The sequence below is a fragment of the Lagenorhynchus albirostris genome, chromosome 8 (assembly GCF_949774975.1).
Source record: "Lagenorhynchus albirostris chromosome 8, mLagAlb1.1, whole genome shotgun sequence".
NCBI classification, from domain to species: domain Eukaryota; kingdom Metazoa; phylum Chordata; class Mammalia; order Artiodactyla; family Delphinidae; genus Lagenorhynchus; species Lagenorhynchus albirostris.
The window spans coordinates 83,527,303-83,553,715 of NC_083102.1; positions in this window are offsets into that span (position 1 = coordinate 83,527,303).

Genomic DNA, 26,413 nt, shown 5'->3' on the forward strand with positions numbered 1-26,413 from the left:
ATCTTGGGCTTAATTTACTGATACCTAAATCTTTAACTAGAGAGATAATTACAAAGATAAATACTAATTCAGAATCCATCAGAATGTAAAAATAATTTAAATCCCTTCATTCATGGAACATTATTTAATTAAGCACCAATGGGTTAACCACTGAATTTATCAGGAAAAAAAGTGTATGCTTTTGGTATTTTTGCTATAACCGTAAGTAGACTCGCAAACACAAAATTTGTGCTGTAAGTACATTTTACAGCTTTACACTCGTTAGACAACTTCCATTCTTACAACAGTTTTAATTTTCTTCAACTTTTGAAGAAAATATTGGATTTTCCTCAAATGGGATTATTTTTGTTCATAGAGGTCACTTAAGATTAGCTGAATGAGTAAAATTAATTAAGGAATTTAAATTGAAATTTGCATATAGGCACAATCTAAGTAGGTTTATATGCTATGGACATTGACTATGTGACTCCAGTTTTGAGAAAATTTGAGAACTCCCAGAAGGTTGAAGCAAACTAGTTAAAATTGGTGAGGGGGTGGAAAATAGGAAAGGAAACCAGAATTTCAAATCTCCAGCACGTCATCAAATCACTTCCCACCCATCAAACAAGTGGAGCCTGGTGATAAGCAGTTTGGGAAGAGAACCTGTTATCCAGCAGATGTCAGTACAACAAATCAAAATGAAAGACACAGAGAGGCTAAGAAGAATTGGAAATGCAACCAGAGCCCTCAGCAAATTGGACTGAAGTCCTAGGCTAGTCCTGAGTTAATGGGGAATAAGGGATTCTACTGAAAGACTTAGCAGGATGGCTACAAAGAGTGGCTGGTAAATGATGTGTGAAGGCTAATTCCTCATTGTGTGTCCCAAAGGGTAAAGTTACTATAGAAAGTTTTTAACAGACTGGTGTAGAACACTTTCAGTAGAGCCTCTAGCGGCCCAGAATCTGCTCTTTCTAAGACACAAGAGCCACAGAAATTGACCACTGCTTGTGCTTCACCAAGACATTATAGCATTTGAAGGGTGATGTTTTCCTGGACTGGAGGTTCACTTTCTTAAAATTCAAAGCTAGTACAGTGTTCATTAACTTTGCTGTCTCGTTCACATCTTGGGGAATAACCCAATCCCAGGGACATTACAATGTGTTTGCCAGAAATTCTTTATTAATTTTGTTCAGCTGTTCAGGAATTCACCCAGCATTTATTAAATACTTGCTAAGTTCTTCCCACTAAATTAAATATCTCTCTTTATGTGTCTGTATCTCCCTCTGCCATTATAGGTAACTCTAAGCACATTTACACAGATATATATTTTTACATATATATATATACATATATATGTATATATATATATTGCATGTAAATATGCAATGGTAAATCTCAGTGTCTAAAGATCACCAGGAACACACCTACAGTCAAACTTGTTTATGTTTATGAACTTGTTGTAGTAAGAGAAATCGTGTACCATGAGAATTACGGCATATATAAGTAAGAGGAAGTTAGGGTAAGATTATTATAGACTTGATCCTATGCTGAGTAATTTGGAGCAAAATTTAAGGAAGTATGGGTTTCTATGGGACTGGGTGCTGTCAGGTATTAAGGCTAATTTGTGATTTGAGTATCTTATTTATTTTTATCTAGGCCATTTAGATTAGCTGAATAAGTAAAATTAATTAAGGTATTTAAATTGAAATCTGCATATAGGCACAATCTAAGTAGATTTATATGCTATTGACATTCACTATGTGACTCCAGTTTTGAGAAAATTTGAGAACTCCCAGAATTTTGAAGAAAATGAGATAAAATTGGTGAGGGAAGAGGAAGAAGTCAAGTTAGGCCAGAGTTGTTATTGGAAAAGCATTAGCATTCATATCAGCCAGGAGAGAGAGATGTTTGGTCATTATGATGTTTACATTTGTGGTGGTTTGTATTGTTCTATCATAGTCGCAGAATGATCTCACCTAATGTTAACATTCTCTGAAGTTCTTAATGCCCAACAGGGCACACCACAACTCAGTTGTGAGATGCTGAGCTGACTATAAGCTATCAGCAGCTATATATACAATTTTTCTTTCTCAGTAGCTACACGAAATAATCAAATTTTTACATCATAGCAGCTTAATTAATACCTGCTTAATATAGAAAGTATAAATCTGAGATGAGTCTTACAAGCATGTAGGAAGAAATTTTAAAATCATCCAATACCTCTATACTTAGTAAAATAGATAATATGATAAACCTGTGGTAAGAGAGCTTGTAGTACTGCTTTGTCAGATATTTTGAGAAGCATTTGAGGTATAACTTTTTTTTAAAAAAGACACACTTTGAAAAGAAAAGAACAAGAAATGTAAGCACAATGAGTCTTTGAGGAGTTTAGAGTCTAAGAAAATTTACTAACTTTATAATTGGCTAGTGACGCAAGGTACAGAGTTTTTGTGTAAATTAAGATAATGTGTGAAAAGCGCTTCAAACATTTGACATGCAAATATAACGTATTTTTTCTTTATTAATATTAGATGCATTTCTATTTTTCTTTAGACTGGGGATGGGAAAGACTAATGTTAAATAAATTTGGAATTTTTTAAAGTTTAGAATTCATCCTAATTCAATGATTTGGATGAAACTTTTAAAATTACATGATTTAAAAGTAATTCAGTTTGGAAAATTAAAACTATCAGTAAGAGGAAAATGTAAATTTTCCCCTCAAATTGCTACATTTATCTTCTGGATGAGTTTTATCCATTTTTCTCCATACAGTTTCATGAAAAGCAGATGTTATGACCATGAAATGGACTTATTAAACCCTTGGATTAGAGTAAATCACATGTCCTGCAGACAGCTGCCAAGAGCTAACGATAGAAAAAAATAATTTGTGGGACACAACGTGGTAGAATAACTTCAATTACCCTATACTGCCTCCAAAGGTAAAAGTGAAGAGAAACTACTGGAAGTTATTGGAAGAAGAAAAAAAATCTGTAGCATTTCATGGGTAAAGAATGCACTTGAAAGTTCTGCCTAAAAAGAACAACCATAACAGTTATTTTTATGATTTTTTGAGTAGTGTTGGACTTCTATTGTCATCTGGGTTTTATATGTTATGGTAGTTATAGAAGTTGCATTGAAATTATGAGATATATACATTGTTGAAACTATCTCTGAACAGCAATATCTAAGGGGAGAAAAGCAAACTTTGTGTGATTTTTGCCAATAACCATTTTGTGTGATTACTGTCATCCTCATTTTGATAACATTTAATAAAATTAATTGCCTTTATATACTCACATTTATCCTCATAATGGATGATACTATAATGTCATATACTATAATCTAACTAGACCAACAAAGTGTATGTGAAGGTCTTCTTAGTTCAATGTTCCTGTGAACCCATAACCTTTGAATTTGATCGGTTTAAATCCCCTCTACAGATTTAGTCTCATTTCAACCTCTGGGATTAATCAAATTTCTAACTAGAGGGAGTTTAAGGAACCCTATGTAAGTAAGTCAGCAATTTAGTTTCAAACAAAATTTGCAGCGCTCCTATGTGCAGTTCATTTAATCAAAATTTCAACCATTGATTTATTTCTTTTGATGTGTAATTTCAGCTAGCTGGCAGTACTTGGCTCATCTTTCTGCACCTTCAAAATTCCCTCAATAGCTATGTGGATTGAAAAGGAAAAAAAAAAAATCTAAGTTGATTTTCAGATGACATGATCATGTAATAGAAAATCCTAAGGAATCCACTACAAGTAGAATTTCCGAGTCATGTGATGACTCTATGTTTAAGTTATTGAGGAACTGCCGAAGTGTTTTTCAAAATGGCTGCACTATTTTACATTCCCACCAGCAATACATGAGGGTTCCAATTTCTCCACATGCCTATACTTTTTATTACCTATCTTTTTGATCATAGCCATCTTAAAATGTGTGAAGTAGCATCTTGTGGTTTTGCTTGGCATTTTTCTAACGACTAATGGTGCTAAGTATCTATTCATGTGCTTATTTGCCATTTATATATCTTCCTTTGAGAAATTTTAAATTCATATCCTTTGCTCATTTTTAATTAGGGTATTTGTCTTTTTACTATGGAATTATAAAAGCTCTCAGGGCTCTGGCCACTGAAAGAATTATAAGCAAATCACCTTTTAGATACAAATATAACTGAGAAGAAATTAGCATTTCCTTGCAACTACTAAATAAATCAAAATAAACATTTTAATGATATTTATCTGAAGACATGGCTAAATTTTAGTTTAAAATTTAGTTTAAACTTTGGCCCTTTTAATGTCAAATATTTTTTCCATAAATAAAAAATTGCAAAATCTTTTGTACTTGTTCTCAATATGCATCAAGAGGAGGGTTGAACTGGACAAAAATCAAGCTATTAGGAAATAAAAAGGAACATTGTGAGGTTAAAAAGACAAATTACTTTCATAAGAAAAACATGATCAAAAAATTAATAACTTCAATATATATACAGTGAAAAGAACGTTGGATACTTTGTAAAATGTAATAAAAAGTAGAAGACAAATTGAATGTTTTCTAAGAAATCAGAGGAAAAGGATAGACATAATATTGAAAAACTAAAAGATGTAGAGAAGATTAGGTGAACCAATTAACTTATAATTCAAGAAGAAGCAAATGGAGACTGGCTAATAATGAAAAAGTAAAGGGATATTTAGGAAACTGTAGGATGTACATATTGATACAAGGAAAATAAACTAAAATAAAGCAATATTGAGACACAGCTTGGTGCCTAAGACTGATATTATTTTTTTAAGTTAAGAATAACAGGAGGGCTTCCCTGGTGGCGCAGTGGTTGAGAGTCCGCCTGCCGATGCAGGGTACACGGGTTCATGCCCCGGTCCGGGAATATCCGACATGCCGCGGAGCAGCTGGGCCCGTGAGCCATGGCCGCTGAGCCTGCGCGTCCAGAGCCTGTGCTCCGCAACGGGAGAGGCCGCAACAGTGAGAGGCCCACGTATCGCAAAAAAAAAAAAAAAAAAAGAGAATAAAAAGAAAGTTGAAAAGAGATTCTAAATTGTCAATATTTGCCTGCAGAATAATTACATGAGGCTAATCTAAAATTTTTATTCACTACGAGGTTACAGAATACAATGATCAATCTACACAGCAGTTTCTTTCTTTTTTTTTTTTAATATTTATTCATTCATTTGGTTGCACCGGGTCTTAGTTGCGGCCTGCGGGATCTATTTCCCTGACATGAGATCGAACCCAGGCCCCCCGCATTGGGATCGTGAAGTCTTAACCGCTGGACCATCAGGGAAGTCCCCACAGAGTGGTTTCTTGAAAAGTGATTTGGATCAGCTTGAATGGCATTTTTTCGCCAAAGGAAAAAAAAAAATGTATTTTCAGCTACATAAGAGCTTAGAAATGAACACTAAGGGGCAATAAAGTCAGTATATATCAAAACTTAAAAGATACTGTTAAAAAGAAAAACATATATAGTAGATATACTTAAAATTATTAATGTAAATGAGCAATTTAACCTTTAAAGAATGTAGAATAGGAAGACATTAAACCCAAATAAGGCAGATGCCCTCCCTCTAAAAAGATAAAGCAGAAATTAATAAAGTAGATAGTAAAACAAAACTAAAAATTTTGATTTGATTAATAAATGTTTGTCTAAAAAATAGAATCTTAGCAAGAAACGTTACATAGAAAAGAAAAGACGATTAACTCAGCATTCAGTAAAAGAAAGAAGACAAACAAAATAACCATAGAGAAATAGGAAGAATCAATGTAGTAAATGCAGGCATTTATAAATGGTAAATTATAACACTAATAAAAAACTGAAAAACTTTTCCTTCATATAGAGTTCAGTAAGGAAATTTTCTAAGAGGGGTAAATCAAGTTAACAACAATAAAGAAATAACAAATACAGAAAACTAAAAATTGTATATACTAATATCAAAGAAACAATTTTAACAAAAACCAGAGAATACTATGCAATGCCGTACTAATTTGAATTAAATATCAATTATGTGAAATATTTTCTGAGAAAATTTTCTGAGAAAATAAAATTATTAAAAGTGACCTGTTAAACAATAACCAAGCAAGAAAATTAAATGTTTTAAAATCAACCTTGTAAAAAAGTTCATCTTATAAAATTTTAAAGATAGCAAAGAGAAAAGTATACCCCAAAGAAAATAAAAATCTCCCCAGTAAGAAAAAGAGGAAAAGTGTCCTAATTTATTTCACAACGCTATGAAATCTCTAATGCCATTTTGATGATAATGGATTTACTAGTATCCAATGTGCCACCTGACATAAACAAGTAGAAATCTGGTTAAACATAAGAAACAACAGCTTTTAGATATTGGAAAAAAGGTGACTCAGGATTCTGACCCTTGAAAGAAGAAACAAATGAGATGATTTTTATTATTGCCTTAGCTTTCTCAGAAGAGTTTTGGACAGTAAAATGGGCTGGAGGTTGGGAGCAACTCAAGTAGGGCACAGCTGTCTAGCTGTGTTGTGGAATCAATGATCAGAGTTCAGGGAGACTATAGCAGAAGTAACTTTTGGTGCAGAGTATCAGAAAAGAAGGAGCCATAAGAAGAAAGGGATCCTGAAACCTGCATAGGATTCTCCTTGAATGAACAATAAGGGTTGCATGTGTAGTAATTCTCCATTATGCTAAGAAAAAAACTACCAGGAGGCAATAAGGTAAACAATTCCCAGATTGGGAATGACCAGCCAGAATGAAGGGACCACATCAGACGTCGTGGAAATTCAGTAGAGGCCATGGAAGTCTAAGCCTTTCTAGCAGGGCTAACCTAGTCCTAAATGAAAAGCTACTCTAAACCCACCCTAAACAGTCATGGAGAAGAACTGAGGCTCCTGCCAACAGTCAGCCATGTGAATGACCTCCTTGGAAGTAGAGCTTCTATCTCCAAACAAACCTTCAGATGACTGCATTCCTGGCCAATATCTGATGGCAACTACATGAGAGACAATGGGTCAGAATTCCTGATCCACAAACCTAAGAGAGATAAGGTTTACTGTTGTTTAGCTGCTAAACTTTAGAGTGATTTGTTCCATAAAAATACATAATTAAAACACCAAGATGAACCCAGTTACCTTCACCGATTAGTGTTCAATCTACGACACCAGAAGCCAATGCTAAGCCCGAATTTCTATCATCCCTTGGGTGGACCAACCAGTTACTTGGCGGGTCATTATTTCATTGGACCCCTTCCATAAATAGAAGGGAATTCACTGAAAATATAAAAATCTAGGTACAGATTTGTCTTTCTTGCTGGAAGGACTTGTTAGTCAACTTATAAAATATTTATTTCATCACCGTGGCATGCCCACAATATGGTGTTTCACCTGGGGATATAATTCATGGCAAAAATTGTGGTATTGATCCCACGTGCACAGAGATTGGTCTTTCATCATTACTCATCTATAGAGGGCCCCATTTTGATAGAGCAGTGGAACAGCCTGCTGAAGGCTCACATACAATCCCAGATGAGAGATGACACACTGCGAGTTTGTGTACAAATTTACAGGATGTAGTATATCCTTTAAACCCACAACCAATAAATATATTGCCACTCTCCCATAAGTAGGTGTGGAGAGAGAGAGGAGGGCTCCTGACAGAAGTCAGGAGAGAGACAGGAGTGCTCTTACTATTCTACTTAATAACTCACTGGAAAAAAAAAAAAGTTTGCTTCACCATCCTACAACCTTGAAACTAATGGATTTGGAAGTCCTACTGGCCAAGAGAGGACTTTGTCTAAAGTATATGCAATCAAGTTTCTAATGAATTGCAAGCTAAGTATGCCCATGTCCACTATCTAGTAGATCTTCACTTGTTTTTTCCCAATTAATTATACAAAATAGTTTTTACAAAGTAAGATCACTTCTAAGATTTGATTATCAATTATACACATAATGCCTCCCATAAATGTGAAAGTATTCTCTGCATAGAAAACATTTAAAATTGCCAGGTGAGAGATAAATAACCAATCAGTAAAATAATGTATCTCTAAAATTAACATCATGGACTTTAATTACATTGCCTCTCTTTTTATATAATACATCCTAAGAAGAATCTCTCATTTAGAAATTTACGTGATAATTAATGTGAATTCCACTTGAATCTATTTATGTCATCTAATCTATACAATCATATCAGTAATGTTACCACCCACCATTTAAAAACCATGTTCTTTCTTGTCCTACATCCACCTCTTCTCAACTTTCAGGAATGGTGGCTCATTCTGCTTCTGGTTCTCTTAAAATTCACATTTTCTTTTCCCCAGGGCCATTTGCCTGTATGGGTTCAGTGAATCATTAAACTGCAATCTCATTTCTCTAGATCATTAACTTTACTTTTGTCCTTTCTTCATTAAAATTTTGATTTTTTTTTGGCAGAAAATTATTCATGAGGAAATGTCATCTTAGCTACCATGTTCAGGCACTTTCAGTTTGAAGCCAAAGAAAATTATAGTGAATAATAAGTTATACCTTTTAAATTGAGGTGGTTCACCATGCGGATATTTCTGGGTATGTTAATTCAGCATGTATATAACACCTAAAATAATTAAGAGTTATAATTTTTACTAATTTGTTATTATTATTAACATCAGATTTTATGCTGAGAATAAGAATGTAAGACACAGTTTCTGCCTCTGAGGCACTCACAGGCTAGTAGAGTCACGTTGAGAAATGCAAATCCCTGGGGTATCTGACAAAGATTCATTACACTTAGAAATCCCCCTATTAAGTCTTCGTATTTTGGTATATGATCTTCTTGAGTCAGAACAATTTCACAGTGTCCAACTTAAATTGAAGCTGGTTTAGATCACATTTTATATTACTTTTATTTTTATTTTTGATAGTTACAGTATAAATTTGATCATCTCTCAAGTTATATCAAAATAAATTTGTCCACATCAAACAAACCAATATAAATGGTTAACAAACCAATATAATTTTTTCCAACATTATTGTCACAACCATGAAGGTTTTTAATCCCTTAGGTTTGGGAATCATTAAAGACCTGATTCTGTTGAGGTGTATGTCAATTTGTGATAACACCTCCCTAGAAATGAAGCGCTGAATCATATGTTCAGACCCTGTTTAAAAATAAAAGATGAAAGAGACAAAGAGGGGAGAGAGGAATTAAAAGAAGAAAATGGTAAGGAAATATAAAAGCAAGCAACAGAACTAAACTAAATTTTGTCTTTTAAATTCCTTACATTTAAAAAAAATACAGGAATTTATTGCAATTTGTTTCGGTGGGTGATACTAAACAGATTTATTGCAACTTAATATTTGATTTCTACACTTAGTTTGGGGAATAAGGCAGTGTTGCAAAAGAGCAACTGTACTAAAATAATTAGTAAGAGGGGCAGGATAAATCAATCTGGTCAAATAGTGTCCTTAAGATCGATGATTTTTGATATTCTGGACAAATTTTAGCAAATCTCACTTATCTAAAGTTAATTACCTGAAACTGAAAATATTCATAATCTAGTCAAGAAGTCAGAAGAAAACACCCACTCTACCAAAATGTTTTAAGAAACCAAAACATAATTGAAACACATAGCACTGAAAGTCTATGCTTAAATTTCCTAGTTTAAGGGTAAGGGTAAGTTTCAGTTGCTTGAAAATTTCTTTATATGGATTTCTCCCTGCCTAACAGTGCTCAATGAATAAAATATCACTATATTTATAAAGTGAATAATTTGGAAATTTTTAAAATTCTTCAGACTGCATGTAATATAAATGGCTATGCTAAAATAAACTTGATGATATGCAGATATACAAGTTCAATTAAATAATGCATGAATTGTAAAGGAATTAACTATGAGCTTAAATAATTTCAGACATATCACACATTTCCCTTACATTATCTTTCTTCAATTTATGTAGGAACTATATAGTATAGAGAGCAACATACTCTATAATTAGTAAATAAATCAATCAACATGGCAGAGTAGTAAGATCCTGAGCTCACCTCCTGCCATGGACACACCAAAATTACAACCACATATAGAATTATCTCTGAGAATGACTTAAAGACTGGTATAAGGGATTTTCTACAACTAAAGATATAAAGAAAAGGTCACATCAAGACAGGTGGGAGGGACAGAGACTTGGTCTAGACAGAACCCACACCACCAGTGCAATAACAACCTACAGGACGGAGGGATATCACAACTGTGGAGGTCCCTTCTGAGGTGTGAGGGGCCCAAGCCCCATGCTGAGCTCCCCAGACCAGGAGACCTGTACCAGGAAGATAAGCCTGCATAGTGTCTGGCTTAGAAAAACAGCGGGGCTTATTTCTGAGAGAGGAGGTCTATGGGACACTGAGACTCTGCTCTTGAAGGGCTTGTGCACAATCTCGCTCACTCTGAGTCCCAGCACAGAGGCAGTAGCTTGAAAAGGGCCTGGGTCACAGGAGAAGTCAATTCATTGACTAATTTTAGAGCATATGACTGAGGGACAGGGATCTGATAGAACTTTCTCTGGGGACAGAAGCACTGTCAGGTGCCATTTTTTTCTTTTTTAACTCTTTTTCCATCTAGCTGGCTTGGCACTGGCATCAATTCTGTCACTCTCCATCAATTTAGCTAAAGCTGTGGGCCCTGCCCTGGTGTTCCCCTGAGGACCAGCCCCTCCTATCCTGCCCCCCACAGCTAACCCATATACCAGTACGCCCAGAGCAAGTGATCCAAACACAACAGGAGGGCATACCCAGTCCACATAGGAGTACCCCTGGAGCACCTTACTCTTATGACCTTTGGGGATTGTGTCACTGGGTCCCATAGGACACCTTCTACATAAGGCCACCCTTTTAAGAGTATGAGGTGTGGCTGATATACCGAATACATAGAAACAAACAAAGAGAGTTAGGAAAAATGGAGAAATGAAGGATACCTTCCAAATGAAAGAACAAGACAAAACTTCAGGAAAAGAACTAAACAAAATGGAGATAAGCAATTTACCAGATAAAGAATTCAAAGTAATACTCATAAAGATATTCACCAAACTTGGGAGAAGAATGGATGAACTCAATGAGAACTTCAACAAAGAGACAGAAAATATTAAAAAGAGACAATCAGAATGAAGAATACAATAACTGAAATGAAAAATACACTAGAGGAAATCAGATCAGAGGATGAAGAAGAATGAATCAGCAACCTGGAAGACAAGGCAGTGTAAATCACCCAACCAGAACAGCAAAAAGAAAAAAAAATTGAAAAAAAAAAGTGAGGCTAGCTTAAGTGATCTCTGGGACAGCACCAAGTGTACTAACATTTGCATATTAGTTCATTAGTTAGACCCTCTAAGGGGTCTCAGAAGGAAGAGAGAAAGAAAGGGAAAGAAAACCTATTTGAAGAAATAGTGGCTGAAAACTTCCCTAACCTGACGAAAAAATGAGACATTCCAGTTCAGGAAGCACAGAGTTCCAAACGTGATGAACCCAAAGAGATCCACACCAAAACACATTATAATTAAAATGTTGAAAGTTAAAGAGAGAATCTTAAAAGCAGCAAGAAAAAAACAACTAGTTATGTACAAGGGAACCCCCATAAGACTATCAGCTGATTTTTCAACAGAAACTTTATAGGACAGAAGGGACTAGCACAATATACTCAAAATACTGGCAGGAAAAAACTTACAATCAAGAATATTCTGCCTGGCAAGGTTATCATTCAGAAGTGAAGGAGAGATAAAGAGTTTCCCAGAAAAGCAAAAGCTACATCAGTTTTATAAGAAATGTTAAAGGAACTTCTTTAATAGGTCATAACTAGAAACAAGAAAATTATGAAAGAAAAAAATCTCACTGGTAAAGGCAAACTTACAGTTAGACTAGCGGATCAACCACCTATAAAGCTAGTATGAAGGTTAAAAGACAAAAGTAGTAAAATTATCTATATCTAAAGTAATTAGCTAAGTGATACACAACATAGAAAGATGTAAAATGTGGGCTTCCCTGGTGGCTCAGTGGTTGAGCGTCTGCCTGCCGATGGAGGGGACGCAGGTTCGGGCTCCGGTCTGGGAAGATCCCACATGCCGCAGAGCGGCTGGGCCTGTGAGCCATGGCCGCTGAGCCTGCACGTCCGGAGCCTGTGCTCCGCAGCGGGAGAGGCCACAACAGCAAGAGGCCCGTGAACAGCAAAAAAAAAAAAGATGTAAAATGTGACATCAAAACATAAAGCTTGGCAGGGAGTAAAAATGTAGTGCTTTCAGAATATGCTTGAACTTAAATGAACATCAACTTAAAATAGACTGCCATACACATAGGTTGTTAACCTCATGATAATCACAGACCAGAAACCTACAACTGACACACAAAAATAAAAAGAAAGGAGTACAAACATAACACCAAAGAAAGTCATCAAATCACAATGGATAATGCTAGGTAAATCAGTCAGACAGGGAATTCCCTGGTGGTCCAGTGGTTAGGACTCATGCTTTCACTGCCATGTCCCAGGTTCAATCCTTGGTCAGGGAACTGAGATCCTGCAAGCCGCACGGCTTGGCCAAAAAAATCAGTCAGACAGAGAAAAACAAATATTGCATAATTTCACTTACATGTGGAATCTAAAAAACAGAACAAACAAAACAAAACACAAACAGACTTATAGATACAAAGAACAAACCGGTGGTTGCCAGAGGGGAGCAGGTAGTTGATGGACAAAATAGGTAAAGAGGATTAAGAGGTACAAACTTCCAGTTATAAAATAAATGTCATGGGAATGTGATGTACAGAATAAGGATTATAGTTAATAATAATGCAGTAACTTTGTATGGTAACAGATGGTTACTAGACATTGTGGTGATCAAATCTGTAAAGCATATAAATGTTGAATCACTATGTTGTACACCTGAAACTAATATAATATCGTACATCAACTATACGTCAATAAAATAAATATTTTTAAAAAAGTAAATAAAGCAATTCAAGGAGTAATTGGCCTCGTTTGTATACCCATAGGTACACTATTTCTGGACTAGGTAAAATTAGAATGGGAGATCTGATCAAGGATAATCCAGGCAAAAAAGTTGTTCAATACATGGAAAACTTTCATTAATCAAATTGTAGAAGAATGAAAGAATAATTCATAAGATAAAAAATGAGGATCTACCTTTGACATACACTGAAGATACAGCGTATAGTACTCTGAAAACACAAATGTGTTTGAGTCACAGGCATGGAACCTTTCTAGACACAAGTGCCCTTGAGCCTGCAGTTCTACAGAGGGAGATGTGCATCAAAGACTTGCAATTTGAGTTGTGTTTGGTTTTTGATAATTGAAAGGCTTATAGACCAAAATGTCTCTTCAGGTCGTACAAAGATTATATCTGTTAGTGTTAAATTGAAATTCAAATAATTTCTTATTTCATCCTTATTCTGTGAAAGTTTAAAAAAATCCTATAAAATATCTAGTGTGTATGTTTTCTGCCTTCCTTTAGTTAAGTGTAGCACTGATGAAAACACTTTTGAATATACAAACTATGCAATTTTCTTCACATAGTTCAAAAGAAAGTCATAAAAAAGCCCTGGGTTATTTAATCTATGGAATATATTAAGAGAAATCAAAGGCTGGCTGTTTTGAAAATTTACACTTTTAATATAAATTTCATCAAAATACTCCATTGCAGATAAAATTCTGGACTTAAGGACAATAAGCTTGATTTAGCAAAATGTTTCCTATGTTCTAAGAAACTTCCTTTAACACACTACTTTTTGTAATGTTATAATGTAGATTTGGGGCAATATAGAGATTAAGTGAATTATGGCATCTGATTCTTAGTATTCTATTTTTCAAGGTAATAATACTTAGACATTAAGGAGGACAAGGATAATTTCAGAGAGATGTTTGAATAATAAGGAGCATATAGCCCATACCAGATGCTTTATCTTATTCTATCCTTCTAATCATGACTGTTTAGAAATCCATATATTCCTGCAGTTCCCTGAAAGTTCCTGTGTACATGTATTCATGTTTGCATGTACATCTGAAATATATCTATGCTATTGTATAACTATGCTATGGGTGAATAAAAAATGGTTTTAATTAAATTTTTTAAAAAAGAATTCCTTTTCCATAAATCCAACTAGTAAAATAAGTACATATCAAAGTATCTGACTGCATTATATATTCCAAGGTGTTTTTCTAGTATGTAGAATCACTTTTCTGTCTAAACAAAATTGAATTTTATGGATATGCTAAAGTGCAATATATACCCTACAAACATCTCATTTCTGACATTTACTTGCTTCTTCTTGAGAACATGGGAATCACAAGTGCACTGGTTTTTACCACTAATATCACTAAGTAAAAAACAAACATGACACATGAAAAGATGCTCAGTATTGCTAACCATCAGGGAAATGTAAATCAAAACTACAATGAGACATCACCTGACACCTGTCAGAATGGCTATCATCAAAAAGGACACAAACAACAAATGTTGGAGAGGATGTGGAAAAAAGGGAAACTTTGTACACTATTGGTGGGAATGTAAGTTAGTGCGGCCACTGTGAAAAACAGTATGGAGGTTTTTCAAAAGACTGGAAATAGACCTACCATATGACCCAGCAATTCCACTCCTGGGTATATATCTGAAAAAAAAAACCATAAACACTAATTCTAAAACATACATGCATTCCAATGTTCATAGCAGCATTATTTAAAACTGCCAAGATATGGAAGAAAACTAAGTGTCCATCAAAATATGAATTGATAAAAAAGATGTGAGATATATATATAATACACACACAATGGAATAGTAGTCAGCCATAAAAAAGAATGAAATTTTGCCACTTGCAGCAACATGGATGGCCTTGGAGGGCTTTATGCTAAGTGAAATAAGTCAGACAAAGACAAATACTGTATGATATCACTTACATGTGGAATCTAAAAAATACAACAAACGTGATTATAACACTTCTTTTTAGAAGCAGACTCACAGATATAGAGAACAAACCAGTGGTTACCAGTGCCAGGGAAGGCAATATAGGGGTGAGGGAGTGGGAGGTAAAAACTACTGGGGGTAAGATAGGCTACAAGGATGTATTGTACAACACAAGGAATATAGCCAATATTTGTAAAAATTATAAATGGAATGTAACTTTTAAAATTTTATTAAGAATAAAAGAAATTTTAAAAAGAGAGAAAACAAGCAGAAGAAAGAAAGAAAGAAAAAGAAAGAATGAAAGAAACACAGAGGGCAAGCTTCAATACAAAGGAAAGGAACCAATATTTTCTAGTACTATCTGCTGCACCAGATTCAGTGAGTTACCTCATTGAAACCATACAATAATGCTGTGAAGTAAATTCTCACTCTATTTCACAGATTAGGAAATTCTTAGAGGAAATAAGCGATATTCCTAATGTTAACCTACTAGGAAATATATAAAATTGATAGTAAAATCCAAGTCAGTTTGAATCCAGAGACCTCATTATGAAAATAATAAATCACTTTGTACATTCATGGTACTTTTAAAGCTTCTACTATATCCTAAGCACAATACTGGGCACTTCTTATAATTTCACAGTTGCTTCTGCCAAATGTTTTTTCCAATTACACTTAACTTCTTAAAAAAATTATCATTAAGAGTTTGCCTAATTTAAAAAAGCCCATGACATTTACATGGAGAAAAGATAATTTATTACAACTAGCATAACTAAACTCTGAACCTTTTTTTCTTATTTACCTATGTGAAAAATAGAACAATTCATTATAATGTCGGGATTGAAAGTGTGCTATAAACTGTCTTATGGTTGAATTGGGTTACATGAAATATTCTCGATTCAGAGTGATAATACGTGAGGTATAGTTAAGGGACATTATACGTGGAAAGAATAATGCTTAACTGATAATAACAGAATTCTGCTTTTAAAATAATGGCTTAGTTTAGCTATAGTTGGGAAACTAGTAATGCATTCTAAGTACAGATATATAAGAATTTATAGAAATATGAAGCTATACAAATAACTGGTTTTATTGAAAAGCTGTAGCTGAAATATTTGTTCTGATCATTCACTGAACAATTTAGATATCCCCAAATGTTACGGCAAGCAATTTATTTCACTACACGTTCTGGGGGAAAAAGTCATTTTTAAAATCTTCATAGACCTGCACATTCTCTCAAATGTTCTGTACTTATTATTAGACCCTCAGTTTCACCAAGATTGTATTCACCTACGAAATATAAAAAATTTAAATTACAAACTCCAGAAAGATAGCACGGAATGGTTATATGCAATCTGCAAACGGGCACTAATAACAATCCCATTGAGTTCTTCCTGGATAAGTTATTGTGATTCCTATTTGGTCTTCCCACCAGAGAAAACCATTATCGATATGTCTTTAGTTTACCATCTAAGTCATAGAAATGAAAATCCTCAGAGGAACCAATTATTATTAAGTAACTCAAATGATTGAGTCAGAACAATTCCGCACTTGGAAAGTGTAGTCACTTAGAAAGCTTCTGTTTCTAACTTCAGCTTAGTCTGTGAAAAAATAAAGAAGGCCTTAACAGGTACATGCATTTTCAGATTATAGCTTCAGCTAATGCACAGGAGATCATCCTTCTCCTAAGACTGGCATTTATTTTCTTCGTAAAGAATAACGTATCTTATAACTTTACATGCAAAGACCCAGTTTTCAGGGCAGGGCACAATGGCTTATAGCCTATACTGTATTTGGGTTCATTTTATGGCCTCTTATGGCCTTTCAGGGTCAACCATAGTGATTAAAGGGAGAAATATACAAATATATTTAATTTTCATCTTTTTCATAATATTAAAATATATCTATAAATCATCACATTCATAAATTGAAAACTTTCCAAGGATTTACTTTAACTAATTAAACATAGATTCTATAAGCACTGAGTGCCATAATATATAATAAAAATATAGTTTATTTTATATTTTCCTTTTTTAATGTGATGTTTTCCAGATTTTAAAAGTGATTTATGTAGTTACTTTTTTGGTAATGAATGCATACCCTACCATGGATAACAATTATAAATTCTATACAAAATATCTAAAAGCTGCTATTGGAAACACCTGTGAGTGATCAAAATCTGGCAGAAGCTACAGATATATAGACCCTTGAAGTAGATAAAAACTCTATAGTTAGTGAGATTTGTGTTTGTGTGAAATTTTTTCCTGAAAAATTTTTTTCTGAGGATTTTCCACTAGTCCACAAGGCAAAGATAACTGACGTTCAAATAGAAATGCATAATTTTACTAGCTGGGCTGCCAGAACAGCTGAAACATGAGTGAAAGAATCTTGGAAAGGAGGGAGCCACAGGGAAATGAGTCCCAGAATCTGTGTTTAAATTCCAAAAGTCTGGAATAAGACTAGGGTGCCTATTCTTATTACTTATATTCATATTTGTAACAGAGGTCCTAATAAGGTAATAGGGAAAAATACATACTATTCAAGATACTTTAAAGAGATAAAGGTGATAATGAAATATGCTGAAAATTTTAATGACAACATATTTGATGAGTTAGATAATATGGACAAATTCCTTGAACGATACCAACGAGTAAAGCTCACTCAGGAAGAAATGAATCATCCGATAGCACTATATTTGTTAAACAACATAAACTTGTAGTTAAAAACCTTTGTGGTTCAGAAAGGAAGAGAAAGGCAGGAAAGAGTGATCTTGGATTCTGTTTAAAGCCACTTGGGGATACAATTTAATCCATACAGGGAGATGAATTACTGGGATTCCGAAACAAAGAGATGCAAATATTTATATGAAGAGAACTATGGGCAAGATACCCAGAGAAATGGTTAATTTTCTGAAAAAGCCACTGGTATGTCCCATGATGAAAAGGGTCAGCTTTTAAACACCTGCCAAATCTGGAATGGTTCTGCCCTCTGACAATGGCACTAGTCAAGTCAGATCATTACTGTTTCCTTTCCTCCATCCTCATTCTGTGATCCAGTAAAGGGGAGAAACTTGGTTAACAAGCCAGAGGTTGGAGAAAAGAACACGTAAAATGTGGGGGAAAGGCGCTATGCACACAGTCTCTTTCTACTTCAGGTGTGTGTCTTGCAGTTTAGAGATGGGAAAGAAAAAAATTGAGGAGAGAAGGGACGGCATTTAAACTTTTTCTTACTATGCTGGCCTGGGCTTAAAAATACTGAACATTCATTACTAAAAATGACCTGAAAAGTCATGACACTTCCCCAAAATTTCATCCAGCAGATGAGAAGACCCAGTGCAAGAGAATAAACATAAACAGATAGCTTTATGAGAAACCGTTTGTAAAATCCTAGAGGTAAGCACATTTATTTTTTTCAATTTTTAAAAAAATTTTATTTATTTTTGTCTGCCGTGGGTCTTCCTTACTGTGCGTGTGGGCTTTCTCTAGTTGCGGCAAGCGGGGGCTACTCTTCGTTGTGGTGCTTGGGCTTCTCATTGAGGTGGCTTCTCTTGTTGTGGAGCACAGGCTCTAGGTCCATGGGCTTCAGTAGTTGTGGCATGTGGGCTCAGTAGTTGTGGCTCGCAGGCTCTAGAGCGCAGGCTCAATAGTTGTGGCTCATAGGCTCAGTTGCTCTGTGGCATGTGGGATCTTCCCAGACAATGGATCGAACCCGTGTCACCTATGTTGGCAGGCAGATTCTTAACCACTGCGCCACCAGGGAAGTACCTTTTTCAATGTTTTATTCTCCAATTTTCAGATATAAAATAACAAACCACTTGGTTGTAGTATATTAATTCTGTAATCCACTGCTGAATTTTATTTACTCCATTTATTTATACAATTAATATATAATCTTTATAATTATTTGGAATTTTTACATTAATAAAATTTGTTCTATACTTTTCTATTCATATCTTCTTTTTAGGTTTTGTTTTTATGATTGTAAAAAATTTATAATACTGATCAGAGATATTCCCACTTTTTGGAGTGGAGTACTTTAAATGCATTGAAATTATCTTTTCCTAATGTAGAAATGTCACAGAATGTAGCTGTGACAGCATTTGATCTTTGAACATTTTAACGTATAGAAATGCATTACCATTCTAGTCTCTTCTACTGAAATTGGTCCAGTCACGTTTCTACTTCTCTCTTCTGATTGCATCATCAATGGGGGGAATTCCCACCATAGTAATCAGCAAATGCTACATATGAGAGTGTTCTTTTTTTCCTTTTTCTTTCTTGGAGAGTCAGTGTTTAAGCACTGACCAGCACACCATAGATGCTAAAATATGGATGTAGAGATAAGATTCTTAGGTGAAAGCAAGGAAATTTTAGGTCAAAACTTCAAAAGAGTTAGGAATTAATGTCTTTTTTGTGAACAAATGATAATCAAGCACCAATTATGAGACCAGGAAAATTTCCAGAAAATGGATAGACATGGAGTGAAAAAAGCAAACAATGTCCTTCTTCTTGTAAAACTTCCATTCTTGGGGAGAATCAGACAAAGAGATGAATGAGTGAATGAATTAATTAATTAATAGGAAGAGTAAGGTGGGGGACAAAGTACAGTAAAAAAATCAAGGGTTAGTAGATATAGGAAAATTTCAATTTTAAGTATTTATAAAATAAAATGTCCTAAAATTTATCCAGGGTAGTACAAAGTCTCATTTTCACTTTATGGCATGAGGTTAAGCATAAAATAGAGAGTATTTTATTTAAGATTATATACAAAATCTAAACTTTAAAAATCTATTTGTAAATATTATGAACAAACTTTCTGACTGCCTACTTCACTGAGAAATGAGAGGTGAATTTCAAACGCTTTTTATCTTTAATCATACATATGGATGAACCTGCCTTTAGCAATAATGTTTTCAAAATTATTATTGATCCATAGATTTTATTTTCAAATAATACTGCTTTAATCTTGTATAGTTATAATGATTTTAATCAACAGTCAACACTTCTAGATTTATTTTCCCATAATTCAAGCCAGAAATAAAGGGTTCTTGAATTTGTTCACTGAACTATTTTTTTCTCCTTCAGAGTGAAAATTGTGCTCTTTATGAGAAAGTTATATGGAAAAGTACATTTAGGTAGTACTAAATTGAATTTGAAAAAAAAATGTATAAAATTAAACCATACTTTTCTCCTGTATCAGTGAAGATTTAATTTACTACAACTGGATAAAGACCAAGGTTTCCAATTTAAATAACCGCCGTTTTTGATGCTAACCAATGATTATAAATACCTTTTGGAAAAATTCTGTAGACACTTTTCATCTCCCCTTCTCAATGAATGGTCTACCTAGAGAATAACCAGTAACTTGCTGTCAGTAACATTTTGAATTTAGAATATTTTCAAACATCACATAATTGCTGAAGTTCAAAATGTTTCCATTTAATTGTATTTTCCATCTATACTGGTGTTAATGGTTATAAAGTAAATTAAGTCTGATATAAATATAATAGGAGGTAATACTAGTTTTCTAAAAAGAAAGGTATACTGCCTTTGCTCTTTCATGTCAAAGCAGCCTTATATAGTCTGGGGTGTTAGGTCTCCTTCAGAATAGATTCAACTAGAGAACAAAAGCTTAGGAAGGTACTTCTTTATACTTTTCTACCTTTTCTACAATTATAAAAACAATTTTCCAGTCAATATGTAATCATATGATCTCCTGATTTATACCACTGTCATCTAAGGCATAAGGACACAATTATATGTATATATATATATATATATATATATATACACACATACACACAACTTTTACATATAATTTTTCCTACCAATAACATACTCATTTACACACTTCTACCAAATAATTTTCTTTTAGCATCCATGGCAAGGTTTAGAAGCAGACATTCATTTTACTAAAACTATCTGTGTTTGTTGTTGCCATGCTCCTCTGCTGACACTGTCAGTATTGAGTTAATCGTTCTATTTATCTCTCTATGTACCACAGTAAATTTTAAAAACTATTTTGTTTTACCGAATTATTTGCTATAAAACATTTACTAGCAGTTATAATAGTACCTATAATACTTCCTTTTAGTTGTCTTCCTTTTGTCCAGACTCTGAAAATCAAACCTTTAAAAACAGCTCTTCATCACCCAACAATTTCAAGTTCAGGCACATTTCTATATCATTTTTAATACTTTGGTCTTATTTTAAAAGCTAGAAGCCTCAAAATATGTCAAAGATAGTTTCCAAAGGCTGTACAAAAAGGAACTATCACCGTTTTTCTCCTGTTCAAATTATTCTCATTAACTTTCTCCAAGAATTGATGACCCTCTCCAATAATTACACAATATTTGTCTTGCTTACATCCTTCCAACAAAGTCATTAGGCCCACTAAAAAGTAGCTGGATATAAAGCATATTCATGCCAACATAATACAGAGGAAGCAATTTACAAAAATGTTTGTAATTGGCTGGAGTTGAAGTCAGTTGTTGTGCCTCACCCCCTTTCTGAAGTAACTTTAAAAATCAGAAACTTAAATTACAGTAGATTTATTCCTCTTCACTTTTCCATATTTATTATTTCCTTTAATTAAATTACCCTTCTTTTTATTTCCCTTCTTGTTTTTTGGTACGGCTAATAGATTTGTTCTCAACGCCTGAGACTTAGTTGGGCTTGAAAATTTTCTTTCAAGTGGTTAAGGCTTATGTAGAAAGAGCTAATGTGAATGTTCATTCACTTTAATGTGTCTTCCTCTTTTGGCTCTTTGCCAGTAAGATTTCCCTCCCTCAACCAAAGAAATAAGTTTCAATTTCTATTCATCATTAAAAAAATATTCATGGGAAAGTGCACTCAAATAAACATTAGAGAGATGACCAAGAAATGGTTGCTGACCTCTTATAACTCCCCCTCACAGCATCAGGGGCCACCAATTGTCCTGGAAAAGGAATAAGAGAGATGTGGGGACTTCCCTGGCAGTCCAGCGGTTAAGACCCCACGCTTCCACTGCAGGGGGCATGGGTTCGATCCCTGGTCGGGAAACTAAGATCCCGCCTGCCGCACAGTGTGACAAAAAACAAAACAAAACAAAAAAAACAAGACGTGAAACTAAATCAGGCAGTGGCTGATTTTACTTTCCTAATTTAACAATTTTATTTCAAAGCAATTCATGGCATTCTTTTTTTTATGGTAAATTAACAGATCCTTTACTTATATTAGACTATATATAATACATATTTACTTATATTAGAACCTTGCATGATAAATTTGACATTTTCCTACAGACATTGAAGAGACAGTAAACATTAACACTGAACACTGTGGAAAGCTAGATAAAAAAGCTAGAGAAAATTTTATACCATAAGATCCAGTGCCTGTATTTTGTCATGTGAACTAAGAAGTTCACCCCTTAAAGCACCAAAAAGAAACACTTGTAACTGTCATGGCATTCTTAAAAGCAATATTTATATAAAGAATCCTTGGTTCACACAATATTCAACACAGTCTTATTAGGCTTTGGGGAAGGAAAAAAATAGAATTTTCCTGATAATAAAGGGTGCCTTGTCTCTCTCACTGAGGAAAATGTATAATATATTCTTAGATCAGAAGCAGATTATGGTTTTCTTTTACTAGGGTCTTGGTTTTGTTGTATTGGATATATTTTTGGTTTCAAAGTACTTTATGTTCTCAGAGTTCACTAGTCATAAGCTTTATTCCTTTCAAACTTTCATTTTCTTTTGTAAGATTGTTGTATTCCCCATGTGTTAATGTTCCTTAGGAGATCAAGTGTTGGCTCTTTCTTACTCTTATAAATAATTCACAGGGAAGACTGACATACAGTAACCTGGTTTGGATCCAGTTTTAAAAAATTAGAGTTGGACACATGCCAAGTCACCAAGTTATCAGAATTAAAATGAAAAGATTGCTTTCCAAGATATCTTCTCTATACTAGAAGAGAAAGCTACTTAAACATATTTTCAGTCTGAATAAGTTCAGCAGTAGTTGTCACACATTGTTAGCTAGTTCCCTACAGTCACATAGAGGAACAATGTTACCACGATATTAAGAAATGTCACTAATTGTTACTAGAATTTACATGTGCTGCTTGTAATATTTTCTTTAAAATTTGTGTTATTCCTCCAAGACTGTATTACTTAAAATAAAATAGACTGACATTTTGGGACATTAGTAAGAAGGCTCCGTTTAGACAAAGGCATCAAAAAGCAAAATGTATCTCTTCCTCAGATAAGACATTGTGTCTCATGTTGAATAATAAATTTGTGTTTTGAAACCGTGTGATGATATTTGGAGGTAAGGCCTTTGGGAAGTGATTAGGTCATGAGAGTGGAACTCTCCTCAAAGAGATCAGTGCCCTTATAAAATGGACCCCAGAGAGCTCCCCTACCCCCTCTGCCATGTGAGGATATAGAGAGAAGATGTTGTCTATGAACCAGGAAATAGGTTCTCACCAGACACTGAATAAGCTGACTCCTTGTTCTTAGACTTCCCATCCTCCAGAACTATAAGGAAAAAACTTCTGTTGTTTATAAGCTACCCATTCCATTATAGCAGCCCAAACAAACCATGACAGAAATTGGTACCAGGAGTAGGGTGCTGCTATAACAAATAAGTAAAAATGTGGAAGCAGCTTTGGAACTGGGTAATGAGTAGTGTCTGAAAGAGATTTAAGGCTCATTCTAAAAAAACCCTACATTGCCATGAAAGGACCTTTAAAGTCAATTCTGGTGAGAGCTCACACAGAAAAGAGGGGAGCTGTAGAGAAAGTCTCAACCTTTTTAGAAAATACTTAAATAATCCTGAACAGAAATGTTGATAAAAATATGGACAGTAAAGGCCATTAGGAAGAGGTCTCAGAAAGAAATGAAGAACATGTTATTGGACAATGGAGAAAAGGCAATCCTTGTAAATTGGCAAAGAATTTGGCTGAATTGAGTTCGTGTTCTAGTGTTTTGTGGAAGGTAGACCTTACAAGTGATAAAAATGAATATTTTGCTGAAGCTATTTCTAAGTAAAGTGTTGAAGATGTGGCTTTGTTCATCCTGATTGCTTATAGTAAAATGAGAGAAGAGAGAAATAATGTAAAGATAGAGTTGTTAATTTATGCAAAAAAGGAAGCAGAAGTTAAAGATTTGGAAAATGCTCAGCCTATTCATATTACAAAGAATGAAAACACTAAGGATGTGGCCAAGCAACCATTTGATACGATTAGTATGAATCAGACATCTCAAGAAAGCTTGAACTATTCTCTAAGACAACGGAAGAATGAGGCTGAAGATGCTTCGGAGATCATCAGAGCTGCTACTCCTATCACAGACCCAGAGTGTAAGGTCTGGGGTAGGGGCTCAAAGTGGTTTCAAAGGTGGGCCACTGGTACCTGCAGGACCTGGGTGCTCATATGTTGAAACCTAATCCCCAATGTGATGGTATTTGGAGGTGGGGCCTATGACAGGTGATTAGGTCATGAGGTTGGAACTATCATGAATTGGATTAGTGCCCTTCTGAAAAGATCCTACAGAGCTCTCTTACCTCTTCTGCCATGTGAGAACACAGCAAGAAGACAGCCATATGTGATATTCTACTATAGCAGCCCAAATGGACTAAGACACAGGAGTTCCATCTCTGTGAGAGTGCAGGTAAGGTCTAGCAGACAGGTGATAAATGCTATATTGCAGTATATTAATGTCCTAGAAATCTATGAAAAATCAAGCAAAGGAAAAAAAATAAAGCCTAAAATTGAAAAGTGCAACTAAAAAAATCAGGCCTGCTTATACAACAAAAAAAAATCACAAAACAAACAAACAAAAAAACTGTTTTAGAAGAAACCTAAGGTTATCAGGGAAACAGTAATATTGTGTAATGTTGACCAAATTTAACACAGGTGGAAATTAACATTGGCTTTTCTTTTATAGAAAAAAATCACTCAATGCAATTGCCTCCTTGACCCTCCTGGGGTCAGGCAAAATCAAAACAATCTCAGCCCAATAGCCAGGAAGACGGGAAGTATGAAATTTATTCAGTGTATTTGGTTTAATTAAAGACTGGTAATTAGGATTATTATGTGTCGTAGCTTATCCTGAATTCTGATCACTGTGCTTTGTTCCCAGCTGGCCCTTTGGATCTTTTCTTTCATGCTCTAAATAGTTTTACCAATTTGAGTTTGAAAAAAGAATCCTTTGTGACTCAATTTATAAAACAAACGTGCTACAACAGTTGAGGGAGAATATTAATGATAGAAATTTTATGATGAGGTTATCTCGTTTGAAGTGTGCTCTGCCCAAATTATTTCCCTTATCTACTTTTCATATGTTTTAAAATGTAATTACTATAAATTCATTTTTAAAGTTATCAATTATCATCTGTAGATTATACATATGTGTGTGTATATATGTGTATGCATGTATAACTTATTTCACTCCCTGTGATTTTTTAAATACAAGTTATGTTTTTAATACTTTCTAAATGGAAAGCACACCATAATCCTTTTTATAAAAAGGGAAACAGATACAGGAGACATTTCCTCAAGACTTATCAAATGTCAGAATTTAAAGTTTTTCCTTCTGTCAACACTTATTATTTCCATTTATTGAAGAGCGCCTAGAAACTTAGGTTACATGAAAAGCTATGAATCCTAAATTTAAATGATTGGGAAATTTTTCATATTCACAAATGATGCTTTAGCTGTTTTGGGGGGATAAGAAGACTATATGCTGGAGAAATTTGGTCAAACCACATTCAAACATTCAGTATGACATGATGGTGAAATCTTCCACACTATCTCAATTTCAACCTCATGGAAAATTAATGACTGCTATGAAAACCCCAGGCTTGTGAGCTTAATTAACCCAGCACTGATACCATTAAACCAAAACAAAAAGTTCCATCTAATTCAAACTTCAGTTTTTAAAACCCATTTTCTTTTGTGCTACAGTTCAAAAGGAACAAACAATATTGTGAACGTCATCATTGTTAAAATAATGAGCTACTAGCTCCAGTCAATTAGCTGTTTTGTTATAGCACAAATGGTAATGGTAAAAAAAAAAAAATCATAGAATTATGAAAAGTGGAGTTTTTCTTAAACCTGAGGTAGGAATAAATAGCTGATAATTTAAACAGCATTATATCAAATATTTATTTTTGATGATAAATATCTAATTTTAATTATTTTTTCTTTCTTGTGACTATAATTCTTTGACAAACTATCTTAATTCTGTAATGGTTTGCCAACTCTAAAATATGTTGGTATGGGAGTATTAGTAAGAATATATACACTTTCTCATTTCTTAAAATTTTAGCTGCATTTAAGATAGTAGTCACAAATTTCATTGAGGAATTCTATCCTATATCTATCATGTTCATGCGCTAAGGCAGTTGAAGAAATGGTTGCCTGGTATTTTATTGTGAATCTATTCACCATTAATAAATGGTTTAAAACAAAATGTTACTCTCTGTATCAGTCACAATAAGCTGGGTAAATATTATGGTAATAAACAGCCCCAAAT